This window comes from Vicia villosa, unplaced genomic scaffold (assembly GCF_029867415.1).
Source record: "Vicia villosa cultivar HV-30 ecotype Madison, WI unplaced genomic scaffold, Vvil1.0 ctg.000048F_1_1, whole genome shotgun sequence".
Lineage (NCBI taxonomy): Eukaryota > Viridiplantae > Streptophyta > Magnoliopsida > Fabales > Fabaceae > Vicia > Vicia villosa.
Window position 1 is genome coordinate 1,679,266 of NW_026704980.1, and position 18,411 is coordinate 1,697,676.

The window sequence follows — 18,411 nt, forward strand, 5'->3', positions numbered from 1 at the left end:
TAGGGTCTACAACAAACAACGACAAATTCATCATGTTATAGCAACAATAACAATTCAACATATTGCACAACAACGACAAACATCAACATGTTACAACAACAACAACAATTCATCATGTTAACGACAAACATCAACAGTTCATCACATTGCCAATAACATCAACATATTCATCATATTCCTTAATTCAAGTAATCATCATAATACGTTATATTCAACTTCATATATATTGTTAATTCATCACATGGCATCATCTTCAACTCATACATATCAAATACGCACAATTAATCGCATATAGCATATAACATCTTTATCAATTATGCATATCATCACATACATCATTATCTCATCATGAGGAAGGTACATATCATCATCTCAATAACATTGCATCATCATAAGAAAACATACATCAAGTTATACTACAACACAGTTATGTCAATTCATCACAAAGAGCATACTTCATACGTTAACACAACATAGTTCATCGCTTAACCCTAATAAACATAATAGGAAACTATATCATATGAATCATTTTATTGCATCATGGTATAGTTCATTGCGTTAGCTTTCCAACGCTTCGAACGGCGCCTAAAACGGAGTTACGGATCAAAAGTTATGGTCCTTACAAAATCTGTCAAAAATGGACATCAGCAGGTCGACGCAAAGGAATCTTCAGGTCGGCGCAAAATGTTTCTATCCCCCTCGGGTATGCGCACGCTGACCCAATAGGTCGACGCATTCATCAGAAACCCAGATTTTTGCCTTTTTACGCTGCACAGGTCGACGCAAACCTTTGTGTAGGTCGACCTAAGCTTCGTAGAAACCCTAAAATCACCATTTTTCTTCCCTAATCCCCTCATACAGCACCCATTAACCCATACACCATTTATACATCAATTGAAAGCAAATTACCACACAAGTAAGGTTCCTAAACATACTTCTAATCATGAGTTCATACACAAACATCAACAACATTATTAATGGCATAATTTCATGGATTCAATCATAAACCCTAACAATTTCAAACTCACACATCCATGGAGAGTAACATACAATCTAACCCACCATAAACATCATCATGCCAACCCTTAGAGAGTAAGAATCCCACCCTTACCTTAGCAAAAGCTTCACCTTCTTCAATGGAGTCCTTTCCTCTTCTAGCCATGGTTTTCCTCTTTCTTCCCTTCTTTCTCTTCTTTCTCTTCTTTCTCTTATTTCACCAAATGAGAGTTATGTCTCTAAAACCCCAACTCCCTTACTATCCTTATTTTCTTAATTGGGCTTAACCCACAATCCAATCTCATATTCTATATAGGCCCAATTCATAATATTCCGCTAATTACTCAATTAAGCCAAATAACACACATAATTGAATAACCACATAACATAACGAATATTATTCCCAATAATATTCCCCAACTACAATTGCTCCTTAACTTAGTTAATACCAACTCGCGATTGTATTTCTCCGACTAATCCGACCATAAACTTAACTGCTCAAATCAACATATTAATCCAATTACGCCTTTAGAATAATACCGATAAATCCCGATTTCGACTAATTCCAACGAATAAATCCTTGATTTAATTTAATTAAATAATTAATTAAATTTGGGGCGTTACAACTCTCCCCCACTTAGAATATTTTCGTCCTCGAAAATCTATCCGACATAACCGTCCTCAACTTCGCTTCCAACTCTCCGATCCTCAGTTGCATTTGACAACACTTTGACAACCAAAACAACTCAATCTGACTTAAATCCAGTGAAAATTATTCGACATCTCAATGACATACTCGTTAGCAACTTACCAACCATCTCAGGAATCTCTCGACTCACCAATACTTATGGTAACAACAACTTTAACACGCTTATACTTGGAGATACAATCTCACTTCATTAACTTAGCAACAGAGTCACCACTGCTCAACCATAACTTGACATATGATTCTTAAGGTAGTAACACTCATAATCCTCATATACTTTGGTGTTCAACTCCATACTATTATCGTATTAACAACATTCTCAACACCAGAACACATACTTACTTCCATTCCCTTAATTATACATGCCAATCTTTAACCAACACCAACTGCTCTATCTTCGCCTCGTCATATCACCCTTATAGGTTACATCAACATAGCCAGCATAATCAACTCAGTCATAGTACGAAATATCACTTCTTACATACAGTGTCCAACAATAATATCATGACAACAGAAAATCGAATCACAATAACATCAACTTAACAAGATCACTCGACGAATACACCCAACATCACCATAAACTAACAAATCCAATATTATCCTTATAAACTCAGCAAGTATTCACGAGAAAATATCATATCTCCGACACATCGTTCTTATCTCAACACCCACCAAATCAAACATGCAGATCAAGATATATCATTCTTCTAAGCTTCCGGTACCTAGTTCTTCACCTCTAACAAACACACGCACATAGCAATTGTGCCACCTTACACATCCGCTGCGCAACTCTGATAATCCATCTTAAGTCACCGTCCACGTAAAATCTTTCCGTCAATTACACGGTTCACAAGTCTTAATCTAGTTCGGACTTCCTTAAACATCCATCACAAAATCGTGGCTCACTCGACGTTCTCAATCCTTCACTTTACGATGTTATCTCGCCTATAAATCAGCTTCTCCGACTTGTTCATTAATTCTCCACCATTCATGGATACTTTTCCATTAATTCACACCAACCAGAGAGCAACTATCTTCACGACATAACATTCATCTCTTTACGCACTATCAAGCTAGCAAGATACGTCCATGCCATCCAATCACGATTTCGTCTACTATCAACAAGAGATTAAGGGTGATCAAGTCCTCAATTTGTCAATAGACAGCCGACAACCATAATGGAGCATAAGCCATCATCACCAACATTAGTAATGTTCTTTTCTAGCTTGTACTCATATCACCAAAAGTAGTACAATTCCATAATTCACTAATCTTCCAAAATCATCTGAATAAGCTAACACCGACGTCTTGCAGCTTCCTACTAAAACACCTCTGACGATACATCTGAACAAAATTCTTGTACGCCATTATTAACACTTCTTATTATTAAAATCATACTCATCTCAGCGCACTTCCAGCTCTTACTCGCCCTTCATAAAGTTTCAACAACTTCAACGGCTTCTACTACTGCCTCAATCACTTGCATCAATCTTACAACAATACTTCTTTTAATCACTGATCCAACATCGACATCTTACGCAAGTTTGCTCAACCAACAACTTCACAGTCCATCAGCAGCATACTACATCCTACAACTGAAACAGAACCGAGAAGCATAGCTTCTCCCCCACTTAGCTTCAAACCAACTCCTGCAGACAAACGATCATAAGAACAACAAGTACCGACAGTGTTTCACACACTCGTCGCGTACACGGGAATAAACAACATTAGACAACATTGGCCGGACGGACCGACCTGCTCTGATACCACTATTGTAACACCCATTATCTACCCCACAATTATAAGCGAAAAATCAGAGTGCATTTAAAAATATTCATCAAAGATGGGATGTCACAATTCGACTTAACCAAACAAACATACTTATATTGCACTTAATAAAGATACATAGCATTCGGAACAAAACTTCATTCACCACTTACAACTTAAACTTATAAACATCTTTCAATTCAATTTAACACAAACGTCATCATAGAATACAATAATCAAATAATAAAGACTAATCCCCCGAGTGCTACGTATCAGAGCAATAGACACCAACTCGACTTGTCGTAAAGCAACATCAAGACTTCACATAAACGAACTCGAACAACCACGGCTAATCTTGAGTACCTGCCCATTTCCCATGGTAGGGGAAATATCAGCAAAGGGGTGAGATATCTTACAATATAAATGAATGCATGATAAATAATATAGGAGATATAGATCATACATAATTTCACCACTTCGCATCACATAACATATTACAACAAGTTTCACCGCAAAACAACTTATCAATATAATACAACTCTCAAAACGGCAACGAGGTCATTAATCACATATTCAAGTATACAAGTATGATATCAAATACGTCACCACAAACACCTCGTCATCTCAACAATCCAAACACAATTCAAATGCAATTCAAATGCGACTCAAATGTGACTCAAACTTATGCATATGCATGTGGTACCATTGGAGTATAACTCCCGTCTCAAACAGTTTGCCATTGGGCCGTCTCAAACATTTGCCACAAGGGCCGTCTCAAACAATTGCCACAAGGGCCGTCTCAAACAATGCAATGGATGCGACTCAAATGATGCACATCCACAAACACAACTTAAACCACTTAATCAACTTAAACGACATAATCAACTTGAACAACATAATCAACTTAAACAACATAATCAACTTAAACAACATCAACTCCATGCCAAGGTTCTATGGCAATAACCGTATTGTGAGATATTGGATCGAACTCTAGTATTGTCGAAGGGTAGCTTCTTGGTTCGACAGTTCGACAGAGTTAAGCATGAAGTCGAAGGATTGTTCACATGCTGGTGTCGAAGTGTGCATGCTGTAGTCAAAGGTGGGTTTAGCATGCAGATGTCGAAGATGCTAGGGTTTTTAGCATGTTAAATTAGGTTTTAGTGTTTAAACCCTAATTTGTTAAGTTAGCTTGTTTATTAAGTTGGCTTGTGTAATGGGCCTTGCTGAAAAAGCCCATTAGTTAGTATGTTAGGTTTTATTATAAATACTACCTCCGTTCCTTTTTATAAGAGACAAGTCACTTTTTAGGTTCATTGAATAACCAATGTATATGGTCTGTTTATAGACTAGATACATTGATTATTCAATGAACCTAAAAAGTGAATTTGTCTCTTTTAAAAACGAACAGAGGTAGTAGCATACTAGTCTCTCATCATTGCTAAGCTGCAAATCCTAATTTAGGGTGAGAGAGGTTATTTGTTATTCTTGTAAACTTGTAATCTTGTTTTAAGAGAAAGTAAAAGAATAGCAGTTATAACCAATTCTTGTGTTCTTATTCTCTTCCCTAATTCCCTATTATAATTTGTTCTTGCTATCGTTTTTCACAACAAATTGGTGCGGTGAGCGTGGAGAAGATGCCTTCAATAAAGTATGAGATTGAAAAGTTCACCGGAGTGAATGATTTTGGTCTGTGGCGCTTGAAGATGAAAGCCCTACTGGTTCAGCAGGGTTGTTTGGAAGCGTTGAAGGGAGAGGCAGCCATGAATGCAGAATTGACGGCAGCGGAGAAGACAAATATGATCGAGAAAGCACACAGCGCAATTTTGTTGAGCCTTGGTGATAAGGTTCTCCGGCAGGTATCAAAGGAGACGACGGCATCAGGGTTATGGGTGAAACTTGAAAGTTTGTATATGACCAAATCGCTGGTAAATCGACTCTACCTGAAGCAAGCTTTGTATTCATTCAAGATGATTGAAGACAAAGTATTGGCTGAGCAGTTGGATATGTTCAACAAGCTGATTCTTGATCTTGAAAATATTGATGTGAAGATCGATGATGAAGATCAAGCGCTGTTACTATTGTGTTCTTTGCCTCGATCACATGCTCACTTCAAAGAAACTCTCTTGTATGGAAGGGAGTCCCTGACGTTTGAAGAAGTTCAATCAGCCTTGTACTCTAAGGACTTGAATGAACGAAAGGAGCATAAACCTTCGACTGTTGGCGAAGGTTTGGCCGTTAAAGGAAAACTCTTACGAAAGGATGGTAAGTTCGACAAGAAGAAAGGCAAAAGCCAGTCGAAGACTTACAGTGGCGAAGCATCTGGCATTCGATGCTACCATTGTAAGAAGGAGGGTCACACAAGAAAGGTGTGCCCTGAACGCTTGAAATATCATGGAGGTAAGGATAATGGCAACGCTGCCATTGTTCAAGATGATTTCGAATCATCTGATGTTCTTGTGGTTTCAAGCAATGACTCTAAGAAGGAGTGGATTATGGATTCAGGTTGCACTTGGCACATGACTCCAAACAAAGACTTGTTCGAGGAATTATGTGATCAAGATGGTGGATCAGTATTGCTGGGAAACAACAAGGCTTGCAAGATTGCAGGTGTTGGATATGTGAGATTCAAGCTCCATGATGAGTCAATAAGGTTGTTGACTGAAGTCTGGTATGTTCCTGATTTGAAGAGAAATCTGCTTTCTCTTGGTGAATTCGACAAGAAAGGATATGTTTTCCAAGGAGAGAAAAGTATCCTAAGAGTCATGAAGGGTTCGAAGGAAGTCTTGAGAGGCGTGAAGAAACAAGGCTTGTATACCCTTGAGGCTGAAGTTGTAAGTGGTTCGACAAATGTTGCATCCACGAAACCTTTGTCGAAAACAGAAATCTGGCACATGGGATTGGGCCATGTCAGTGAAAGAGGTCTGGTCAAATTAGGGAAACAAAATCTGCTTGGTGGAGACAAAATCGAAAAGCTGAAGTTTTGTGAACCCTGTGTACTTGGAAAATCTTACAGAGTGAAGTTCAACAAAGGCAAACAAAGAACACATGGATCCCTTGATTACATCCATGCTGATCTTTGGGGGCCTGCAAGGTGTCCATCACATTCAGGAGCAAGGTATTTTCTATCCATAGTAGATGATTATTCCAGAAAATTATGGGTATTCATCCAGAAGACTAAGGATGAAACTTTTGAGAATTTCAAAAGTTGGAAGACTCTGGTTGAAAATCAGACTAGCAGAAAGGTCAAGAGGTTGAGAACCGACAATGGCCTTGAATTTTGCAATGAGGCATTCGACAGTTTTTGTGCTGCCTCTGGTATTGCAAGGCATAGAACTACTGCAGGTACTCCACAGCAAAATGGTTTGGCTGAAAGTTTTAATCGAACTATTTTGGAGAGAGTCAGATGCATGTTGACTAGTGTGGGGTTAACAAAGGTGTTCTGGGCTGAGGCTGTTTCGACAGCAACATATCTGATAAACAGATGTCCTTCGACAGCGTTAGATATGAAGACACCTGAAGAAGTTTGGTCGGGACATCCACCAGATCTCGACAAACTGAGAGTATTTGGCTGCGTAGCCTATGCTCACATTAGGCAAGACAAGGTCGAACCTAGAGCTCTGAAATGCATGTTCATGGGATACCCTGAAGGAGTCAAAGCTTATAGGCTATGGTGCCTAGAGCCAGGTCACAGGAGGTGTATCACCAGTCGAGATGTAGTTTTCAATGAAGCTGAAATGGCTTTTAAGAAAACTGATGATGTTGGTCGAAGTACAGAAACATCTGACGAAGAGCTGGAACAGGTAGAGATTCCTGTTGAGGTGGAGCATGTTGATGTTGAATTGCATATCCCAGATGAAGTCGAAGAAGAAGCAGAAGATGCTGAAGTTGAGGAAACTGATGATGACTACCTATTGTCGAGAGATAGGTCGAGAAGAGTCATCAAGCCACCTCAAAGACTTGGATATGCAGATCTTATAGCTTATGCCTTAATCTCTGCAAGTGAGGTTCTAGACGAAGAACCCAGAGACTATAAGGAAGTTATGAGGAGTCGGAATAAGACTGAATGGCTGAAGGCCATGGATGATGAGATAAAATCTCTTCATGATAATCATACTTGGGAACTGATCAATAAACCTGTTGGGGCAAGGTTAGTCAGCTGTAAATGGATTTTCAAAGTTAAGGAAGGAATTGAAGGAGTGACGTCGAAAAGATACAAGGCAAGGTTAGTTGCAAGGGGTTTCACTCAGAAAGAAGGTGTCGACTTCAATGATGTGTTTTCTCCTGTTGTGAAGCATAGGTCCATTCGAATGTTGCTTGCCATGGTGGCACAGTTCGATCTTGAACTGGAACAGATGGATGTGAAGACTGCGTTCTTGTATGGTGATCTAGATGAAACGATCCTGATGAGGCAACCTGAAGGGTATGTCGAAAAGGGGAAGGAAGATTATGTATGCAAGTTAAAGAGATCTTTGTATGGGCTGAAACAATCTCCTCGACAGTGGAATAGGAGATTCGACAAGTTCATGGCACGCATAAGTTTCATTAGAAGTCAGTTCGACCACTGCGTTTACTTCAAATTTCGACCTGTTAATTCATTTGTTATTTTGTTGCTTTATGTGGATGATATTCTCATAGCTAGCAACAGTGTTGAAGATGTGATGAGGGTGAAGGCTGAACTCAATAAGGAGTTCGATATGAAGGATCTGGGAGCTGCTTCCAGGATTCTTGGAATTGACATTCGAAGAGATAGAAAGAAGTCGAAGTTATGCCTATCTCAAGAGGCATATCTACGGAAAATTCTTGAAAAGTTTGGTATGTCGAATTCGAAGCCAGTTGTGACTCCAACAAACCCTCAATTCAAGCGGAGTATTGATCAGTGTCCCAGTACTGATGTCGAAAGAGCCTATATGAATAGCATCCCATATGCTAATATAGTTGGTTCTTTGATGTATGCTATGGTCTGTACTAGACCCGACATAGCATACGCAGTAAGTCTTGTAAGCAGGTACATGGCGAATCCTGGAAAGGCTCACTGGCAAGCATTGAAGTGGATTTTAAGGTACATAAATGGATCTCTAAACAGAGTCTTAATTTATGGTGGAGCCTTGGGTGAAGATAGTAAAGCAGCAATAGAAGGATATGTCGACTCTGATTATGCAGGTTGTATGGATTCTAGAAAGTCTATTTCTGGATATGTTTTCACTATGTTTGGCACAGCAATTAGTTGGAAAGCAACTCTTCAGAAGGTTGTTGCTCTATCAACCACTGAAGCGGAATATATTGCTCTCACTGAAGCTGTGAAAGAAGCATTGTGGCTTGAAGGTTTTGCGAAGGAGCTGAAACTTCAAGGTCGAGGTATCACTGTTAAATGTGATAGTCAAAGTGCAATACACCTGTCAAAGAATTCAGCCTATCATGAGCGAACTAAGCACATTGATGTGAGGCTGCATTTCGTCAGAGGAGTAATCGAGCATGGAGAAGTCCAAGTGCTGAAGGTTTCGACTGAAGACAATGCTGCTGATATGATCACCAAGACATTGCCGAGTTGCAAGTTTTTCCACTGTATGCAGTTGATAAAGCTGCATGAAGAAAGCTAGTCTGTTCCTTGACGTTGTAGAGTTAGGTCCAAGGTGGAGATTTGTGAGATATTGGATCAAACTCTAGTATTGTCGAAGGGTAGCTTCTTGGTTCGACAGTTCGACAGAGTTAAGCATGAAGTCGAAGGATTGTTCACATGCTGGTGTCGAAGTGTGCATGCTGTAGTCAAAGATGGGTTTAGCATGCAGATGTCGAAGATGCTAGGGTTGTTAGCATGTTAAATTAGGTTTTAGTGTTTAAACCCTAATTTGTTAAGTTAGCTTGTTTATTAAGTTGGCTTGTGTAATGGGCCTTGCTGAAAAAGCCCATTAGTTAGTATGTTAGGTTTTATTATAAATAGCATACTAGTCTCTCATCATTGCTAAGCTGCAAATCCTAATTTAGGGTGAGAGAGGTTATTTGTTATTCTTGTAAACTTGTAATCTTGTTTTAAGAGAAAGTAAAAGAATAGCAGTTATAACCAATTCTTGTGTTCTTATTCTCTTCCCTAATTCCCTATTATAATTTGTTCTTGGTATCGTTTTTCACAACACGTATCATAGTAATTTACCACATCTCAATCATATCATCACATCATATTGACATACAACCTCTATTCAACTTCATTCTTATCAACATAATACAACTTATCAATAGTGACCATAGGGTCTACAACAAACAACGACAAATTCATCATGTTATAGCAACAATAACAATTCAACATATTGCACAACAACGACAAACATCAACATGTTACAACAACAACAACAATTCATAATGTTAACGACAAACATCAACAATTCATCACATTGCCAATAACATCAACACATTCATCATATTCCTTAATTCAAGTAATCATCATAATACGTTATATTCAACTTCATATATATTGTTAATTCATCACATGGCATCATCTTCAACTCATACATATCAAATACGCACAATTAATCGCATATAGCATATAACATCTTTATCAATTATGCATATCATCACATACATCATTATCTCATCATGAGGAAGGTACATATCATCATCTCAATAACATTGCATCATCATAAGAAAACATACATCAAGTTATACTACAACACAGTTATGTCAATTCATCACAAAGAGCATACTTCATACGTTAACACAACATAGTTCATCGCTTAACCCTAATAAACATAATAGGAAACTATATCATATGAATCATTTTATTGCATCATGGTATAGTTCATTGCGTTAGCTTTCCAACGCTTCGAACGGCGCCTAAAACGGAGTTACGGATCAAAAGTTATGGTCCTTACAAAATCTGTCAAAAATGGACATCAGCAGGTCGACGCAAAGGAATCTTCAAGTCGACGCAAAATGTTTCTGTCCCCCTCGGGTATGCGCACGCTGACCCAATAGGTCGACGCATTCATCAGAAACCCAGATTTTTGCCTTTTTACGCTGCACAGGTCGACGCAAACCTTTGTGTAGGTCGACCTAAGCTTCGTAGAAACCCTAAAATCACCATTTTTCTTCCCTAATCCCCTCATACATCACCCATTAACCCATACACCATTTATACATCAATTGAAAGCAAATTACCACACAAGTAAGGTTCCTAAACATACTTCTAATCATGGGTTCATACACAAACATCAACAACATTATTAATGGCACAATTTCATGGATTCAATCATAAACCCTAACAATTTCAAACTCACACATCCATGGAGAGTAACATACAATCTAACCCACCATAAACATCATCATGCCAACCCTTAGAGAGTAAGAATCCCACCCTTACCTTAGTAAAAGCTTCACCTTCTTCAATGGAGTCCTTTCCTCTTCTAGCCATAGTTTTCCTCTTTCTTCCCTTCTTTCTCTTCTTTCTCTTATTTCACCAAATGAGAGTTATGTCTCTAAAACCCCAACTCCCTTACTATCCTTATTTTCTTAATTGGGCTTAACCCACAATCCAATCTCATATTCTATATAGGCCCAATTCATAATATTCCGCTAATTACTCAATTAAGCCAAATAACACACATAATTGAATAACCAAATAACATAACGAATATTATTCCCAATAATATTCCCCAACTACAATTGCTCCTTAACTTAGTTAATACCAACTCGCAATTGTATTTCTCCGACTAATCCGACCATAAACTTAACTGCTCAAATCAACATATTAATCCAATTACGCCTTTAGAATAATACCGATAAATCCCGACTTCGACTAATTCCAACGAATAAATCCTTGATTTAATTTAATTAAATAATTAATTAAATTTGGGGCGTTACATCTCTAGTCATTGGAAGAGACTCAATTTTGAAGATGATGGTAAAACGACAGACGAAAATTGAAGTATTTCCATCTTGACTAGATGGGAAGAGATACAAGAAAGATTTTGAAAGCCGATGACGCCACCAAACTCCACATCAAATAAAAATTGAGGAAGATTGCGTTCCCAGAGACCGCATACTTAAAACCACCATCTCGATCGGTAAAAACTAAAGGAGCACCTAAGAAGGTGAAACCGACACCGAGCGACAGTTCAACTACGAGGAGTCCATCATATTTTGAGCACGTTGACAAAGTTTTTCCCGATTCACCTACTCCAAAATCTCAGAAAAATGCTTTCAAAGGTTCCCGCATTAGTAAACCACCCACAACACCGACTCCACCAAAAATACAACTCATCGATCACGTACCAGTTTTTATGCACAAGTACATTGAACAGATTGTTAATGTGGGGGGGGGGGGGTATTGTAACTGTGGTTTTTGAGCTGTTTCTGGTTTACTCGGTAAAGGGAAAGGGGATTACATTATTGTCCGACATAACCTGATCAAAGAGTTGAGGGTAAATAGAGATTTGTACACACGTGTGTTCGGGAGTAAAGAGGAAGTTGAAGAAATATATAACACTCTTGTACCAAGCGTGAGTGGATTCGCATCGGAGGATAAGTGGATGTCTATCCCTAATATGAGTCTTTTAATAGCAAATGCGTATGAGAGGGTGTGTATTAACCTTACGAGATACGGTTTCTCAAAGACTTTTTCCCTCTACACACTACTCCAATACCAAATCTCAATGATCGTATCATATGTGTTGGGTAGGTTTCAAATCTGCGACATTTTGTTCAAATGTATTTAAAACTGGGATGCCCTATACCACCTACATCACTAGAGTGGGAGATTCATTTCACAATCTCGTTCGAAACCTGGCCAGACCAATTCATTGAAAGGATCCAAGACTACAATAAGTTGAACAAAATTGAAATAGAAAAAATAGAGAAAATTCAAAAGGGGTGCCTCTAGTGGATTTGGGTGACGATATTTTTTTGGCTCATTTACGTAGTTAGGTCTCATTTTATTGTAAATGTTATTTTGTTCACGTATTATGCTGTGGAAATATAGCCATTTTTGTAGTTTGACCAAAATACAATATTTCAATACATGAGGTTTATTTCTTAATGTTGTTGTTTCTGTTCTGTTTCTGTTTTATCAGCTTCAGGGTACTACCCGGAAATATAAAAATATATTTCCGGTTTTCAATCTTTTAAAATCGTAGTTGCACTTTCGGTTTCCATTATGATAGAAGGATATGATTTGTATGGTCATGTTTGCATCCACCTACTATAAATAATCTCATTTGTCATATTTTTTCTTGACACAACACCTAAAACCAGAAATGAACATGAAAATGAACATCGAATGACATGTTGGAGCTGTCCACTTTACCGGCGCCACGCCATCACGCGAATTTAAGGTCACCATGTACACCCTAATTGAAGAAGTACATATAATATTGCAGAAACTTGTACCTTATGGCGACAATTGCAAAGTTGTGAAGATCGAGTATCGCTCGTCATCTGTTGACAAAGATGGGAAGCTTGTGTTCATCAACCGTGAGCTGAAGAACGACACAGATATGCGGGCTATGTGGAATACTTATACCTGTTTTGATTTGAAAGTTCCATTTGAGCTAGATGCGACTATTTCAAGATCGGTCGATGATATTATCATGATGTTGTAACGTTTGCTTTGTGTTAAAATTCTTAATGTGTTTCCTATGTTTATGTTATGATTCCTATTTTGAGTTTGTGATATTGGTGTTATTTATTGATGTTTTTTCTTTGTATAGCATAAAACCATATTTATGTATCCGGTTCAAAATCGGAAATACATTTGCGGTTCCAATGTATAATTTATCAGCCTTTGGTGCGCACCGAAAATATGCTTCCGATTTCGAGGGACATTTAAGGAACTTCACATGATGCGCTAGAAAGGCATGAGGTGGAATAAGAATTTCCCTTAAGAAAACTTTAGATTGGTTTGCTAGTAGCACCATTAATCACAATGGTATAGACCAGAATAGCAAAACCCATTTGTTAGCCTAATGCGCCATCGATAACCCTATTATTCTCACAATAGCTAAGCCAACGTGTATGAGACTTTCATGATTATTTTCAACTGATATGATTGGATTTCCTTTTAAAAAACAAAGTGAGACTAAACTTATGACTTAACACATGTTTCACAACACTGAAAAACCATTAATTTACCACATTATATAGGGGTATTCACGGACGATTTGGTTTGGATTAGAGAGAATCTGATGCCCAACTGATTAAAAATATATGAATTGGTTTGAATTGGATTTGCATATATTTTTTTATAAGGAAAATGCTAAGGAGTGTCCTAGGAGTAGTGCTGTCAAAATGGGCTAGCCCATATGGGCCGGCCCGCCGGGCCCGAAAAGTCATAGGGCTTGGGCCTTAAAATTAGAGCCCATATTTTTCAGGGCCTTTTTAGCCCAACCCTGAAAAGCCCGCTACCCATTAGGGCTAGCCCACCAGGCCCGCATAATTATAAATTTTAAAAAATATATTAATATTTATATTATCTTACTCCAAAATAGCATATTGATTTTTCTCACTTCACTAAATTTTATCTCTATTTTATTCAATCTTTCTCTTTTAAATATTATACATTAATATAATCAACATTTTTCATCGTATTATATTAGTTTTTCTCTTATAATAAATATTCAAGTATTATTTTATACAATTTAAACATATATTGTATTTAGAAACACATTATAGTATTGATAAGAGATAATATAGTACTTAAAAATGTATTTTGTTTAAAGTAACATAATCTTTATTTTATTTATAATAAATATTATGGAGTTTTTATTTTAATTTTTTTAAATAAAAAAGCCCATTTAGGGTCGGGTATCCTGAAGCCCATCTAGGGCCGGACTCGGGTACTAAATCTCGAGCCCATATTATACAGGGCCTTTTTGGCCCATTCCTGAAAAACTCAGGGCCCACTAGGGCTGACCCGTTTAGGGTCGGATAACCCATATTGATAGCTCTACCTAGGAGTACTAGTTAAGAGTTTAAAAATGTATGTTATGTTAAAAGTACTTGTATTTAATTTAATGCATTAAAAATAGAAATGATTTAATTTTTAAGAAACAAAAACGTACGTTTCATTAACAATATGCATTGAAAATTAAAATAATTAATTTATTTAGAGAATGTTTTTTTATTTAGAACCTTAAAGAGTGCCCAAAATACTCGTTAGCATGACCCTTTTGATAAAACCCAAATTGAATCAAATCAAAATTAACATATTAGTTTGAGTTGGATTGATCAAATACATTAAAAATAAATATGCAAAATTATTTTTAAAAATGTCTAATTTACATAAAATAATCTTCCATAATAGTATAAAATTCATAATTTTTTAGTTTCTTCATGTTGGGTATGAATGTCATAAATGACATTTTTTTTTAAGTGGAATATCTTAGACTAATTTTCATGATAACAATGATATATGAATGTCATAAATGACATTTTATTTTTTTGAATTAAAATGATTGATTCGGATATATGGACTCGCGATTAAAAAATAATAATAATCATGTTGTCATTAAAAAAGAATATGATACGAGTGCAACTTGAAGTTACCGAAACAAGTGAAAGACGTTTTCATCGATCCACACAACACAACAAACAGTGACAGAGTGTAACAACAACAACAAGAAGAAACGAATCAAAACATGGTCGATGTAAATTCACCCTTACTCACTGAAATCGAGGAGGAAATCACCCAAGACCCCCAAAACGACACCGCACGGCACGTCCGCACAAAGGTACCGGAGGTTGAGATCCATTTATTCCGGCAGGGGAAAGGACCGGTCGTTGTGTTCAAATCGCCGTTGGGAGGTTGGGAACAGGATCAGCTCGAGGTTGGGGATATTCTGGAAAAACATGGATTCAAGTGTTTGTTTGCGTTTAATCATGAGAGTCGTGTTCGTGGTGTTCCTGTTCGGTTTAACCCTAGGAATGGAAGGTCGATTTTGACTTATAGGGATGGTGCTGTTGTTTACCTTGATGGAGAACCTAAGGTTTGGTTTCGAAATTGTTTATCTTTTGTTGTTAATTGGTGTTTTTTTGGTTACTTTGTGTTTGTTTGTTTCTAGGTATAATGATGTTTGTGTAGGTATCATTTGCACAAAATGTGTTTGGTAAGATATGGCAAACATTAGGCTCTGGATTGATCTATGTAACAAACTCTACTTAGTAGGATAAGACTTGATTGATGTTGTTGTTGTTGTTGTTGTGTTTATTTAGTAAGCTAAGAAACACTAACCTGAACACAAGATAGGACACTGACAAGTATATACTGTTAATGATTTGAGAAATTAGATATGATTGAATGTTATTATTAACTAAGTCGGTGTTGGAAATCGACTCATGTTGTACACCAAATTCATCTTAAATAGGAAGTGTCACTGTGTCAGTGCTACATAGCCTATAATTATCCTTACGGTTTTCAGTTAGAATCACCTAGAACGGTAACTTCCTACGCCTAGAATCAGATGGTATGCTTACCATGGTTTATTTACTAGTATTACAATTGTAACTGCATACACCTAGCATCTATTTATATTTTGTATAACAAGTAAAAAGATAGTCAATTACTCTCCTCATTTTTCTTCTCTTCCTCGTTATTTTTTTCAACGACCTTGTTCTTAGTGTGCAACTCAACCATATTCTTGTAGGACTATAACCCCTATTTTGGTTTATTGGCTAATTGTTTTGGCGTTCTCTGCTGTACTGGTTTATCCGATTGGGTGTTAATATACTTTCTCATCAAAGAGTATATTTTAACAAGCTTAAAGCTACGTAAAGCTTAATTGAAGACAATATTTTTTTATAGCCCTGGCCATCAATTTGAATCTTTTAGATTTCACAACTTCAAAAAGAAATCCACTCCACAACCTCGAAAACATCTAGTTATGTACTAAATGGTTTTTCCTTCACAGCTTTTTCCATTTGGATAGTTTGTTTGGTTTGCTCAAAAAAGCAAATCCATGGGGCTTTTGGCATTCCTTCAAGTCGGCAAGCAAAGTGGTCTCAGTTGAAGGCCTTTCTTCTTCATCCTGATTTTCTGGCAATTCACTCAAGCACGTCTTGCTTCTGTTCCTCTTTGTTTTCTTTTGTAATTCCAGCCATGTGGATCTTTTCTAGTGAAATACTAATTCTTCTTTCTTATGGTGTAGTTCATTAATCTTGGTGAACCGAAGATAATTCATTTCTTTGAGGCATTGTTGACAAAAAGTTTCTTGTAAACTCTGCTTGTTGTCAGTTTATTGAAGAATTGAAGACACGTTTATGTTTGCTATATGGACTGAGCATTTCTTTAATTCTCTATAAATTTGATTATGCATAACCACATTATCTCTCTGGAAACTATCAAAAACATATGTTCTAATGAAATAGGGTTTTAAGCAAGTCAATAGTCCAACAAGGCATTCGAAAAGGCTAGACACATACCTAAAAATAAGCCTTTGATAGTCTACAGGCCAGACTTAGGCTTTGAATTTTTTTGTAGGCTAGACTTAAGTTTGACAAAGCCTAGTTCGGCACAACGTATTCTCACCCGTATTCGGATGTTATTCCTTATTTAGAGTATAGGAATGAACAAATGTTCAATGGACTATTTTAATTTAAATAAAAGGAAAATTATCAGCTTTCTCAAAAGCTTGGGGCTATCCTTTTTTCACTTTTCAGGTTTTGCTAGGAATTAGAATTGCAATTTAAAATCGTGTTTGTACAGTAGCAAGTTGTGTAATTTGATCGACTTTTTTTTCTCTATCGAATTTTCAATAAGTAATAATAATATCTAGTCATTAAAACTGTTGTGGGATGTAAGCATCTAATTTACCGAAACATTATATTTTTGCAGGACTCGCTACTTAAACCAATTACAAGGATCTTGATCGGGGTAGCACTAATAACCCTCATGATAGTAATAGTTTCGAGGGATACTCCCGAATGGATGAAGAAATTAAACTTTTCTTCCGGGAACTTTTCTCCATGGATCTTGGCTTGTGTAGTTATTGTCTTCACCCGTATGAGAAAGAGAACTAAAGATTTTCTAACAAAACGCGGTTGGTGAATGGACCCGTGTGCTGCTTTTATGGTAGGCTTTTATGTTTTTCTCTCCGCGCTTTCAAGTTGTCTAAATTGATATATTTTTGATAATTAGTTTTATAGATTAATAATAGTTGATGTTACATTTGATAATCATGATTCATGTATGATACACGCTCTTGTTGTTCAGAGAGTAAGGGTTTCTTTCATTCTGCATATTATTTCTCTTCATTTTGTTGTCGCTTCTATGAAGCACATAGGATTGAAGTGGAAAAAAGAATTTCATATACTGTCACCGGCTTGCAATGGGAATGTTTTTGACTTCATTTTGTTTATGAATGGAGTGGTTTTTATTACAATTTGTTCTCTCCATAGATGAGCATGTACATGTTGTTAGGCAACAATTACATTGTAACTATCATGAAGAAGGAATATTCATGTTGCTATAATTTATATAATTCTAACCAATGGAGATTTTCATTCACTTTTCTCCTCTCCAATGATATGGCTAGTTGAGTTAGTTGTGGTTATATATGTATTTTCTTTAATCCGTTCTAAATGTTTGTATATTAAAACTTTACACTATATAATCCATTTGATTCATTTTTGATTCTCCATAGGTTATCTCCTGTTGATAAGTTTTTACTAGACCACTAAAAAATTATCCTTTTGGCTGCATCCAACATCGGTTACCAAGTGGAAAACCATCAAGGATTTACACCAATGGTAATCCTAGGTAATTAAATGGTGTGCTACCAACTTTGTAATTTAAGCAATCAACCGCCAATCTTAACCGATCTTTGGTAACATCTATTCCAACAAGAATGCGCTTGTCGAAACTCACTTTTAGACTAAAGACTAATACAAACAATTTCAACACCAATTTTAAAAACTAAAACATTTGAATCTTCCAATCTTCACCACTTTTTACATAATAATGT

The 18,411-nt window shown here is 36.8% G+C and overlaps 1 pseudogene; it reads left to right on the top strand.

Annotated features, from left to right (window-relative positions):
- Window positions 1-14,961: 14,961 nt before the first annotated feature.
- Window positions 14,962-17,805, top strand: LOC131623055 (uncharacterized; annotated as a pseudogene).
- The last annotated feature ends 606 nt before the right edge of the window (window positions 17,806-18,411 follow it).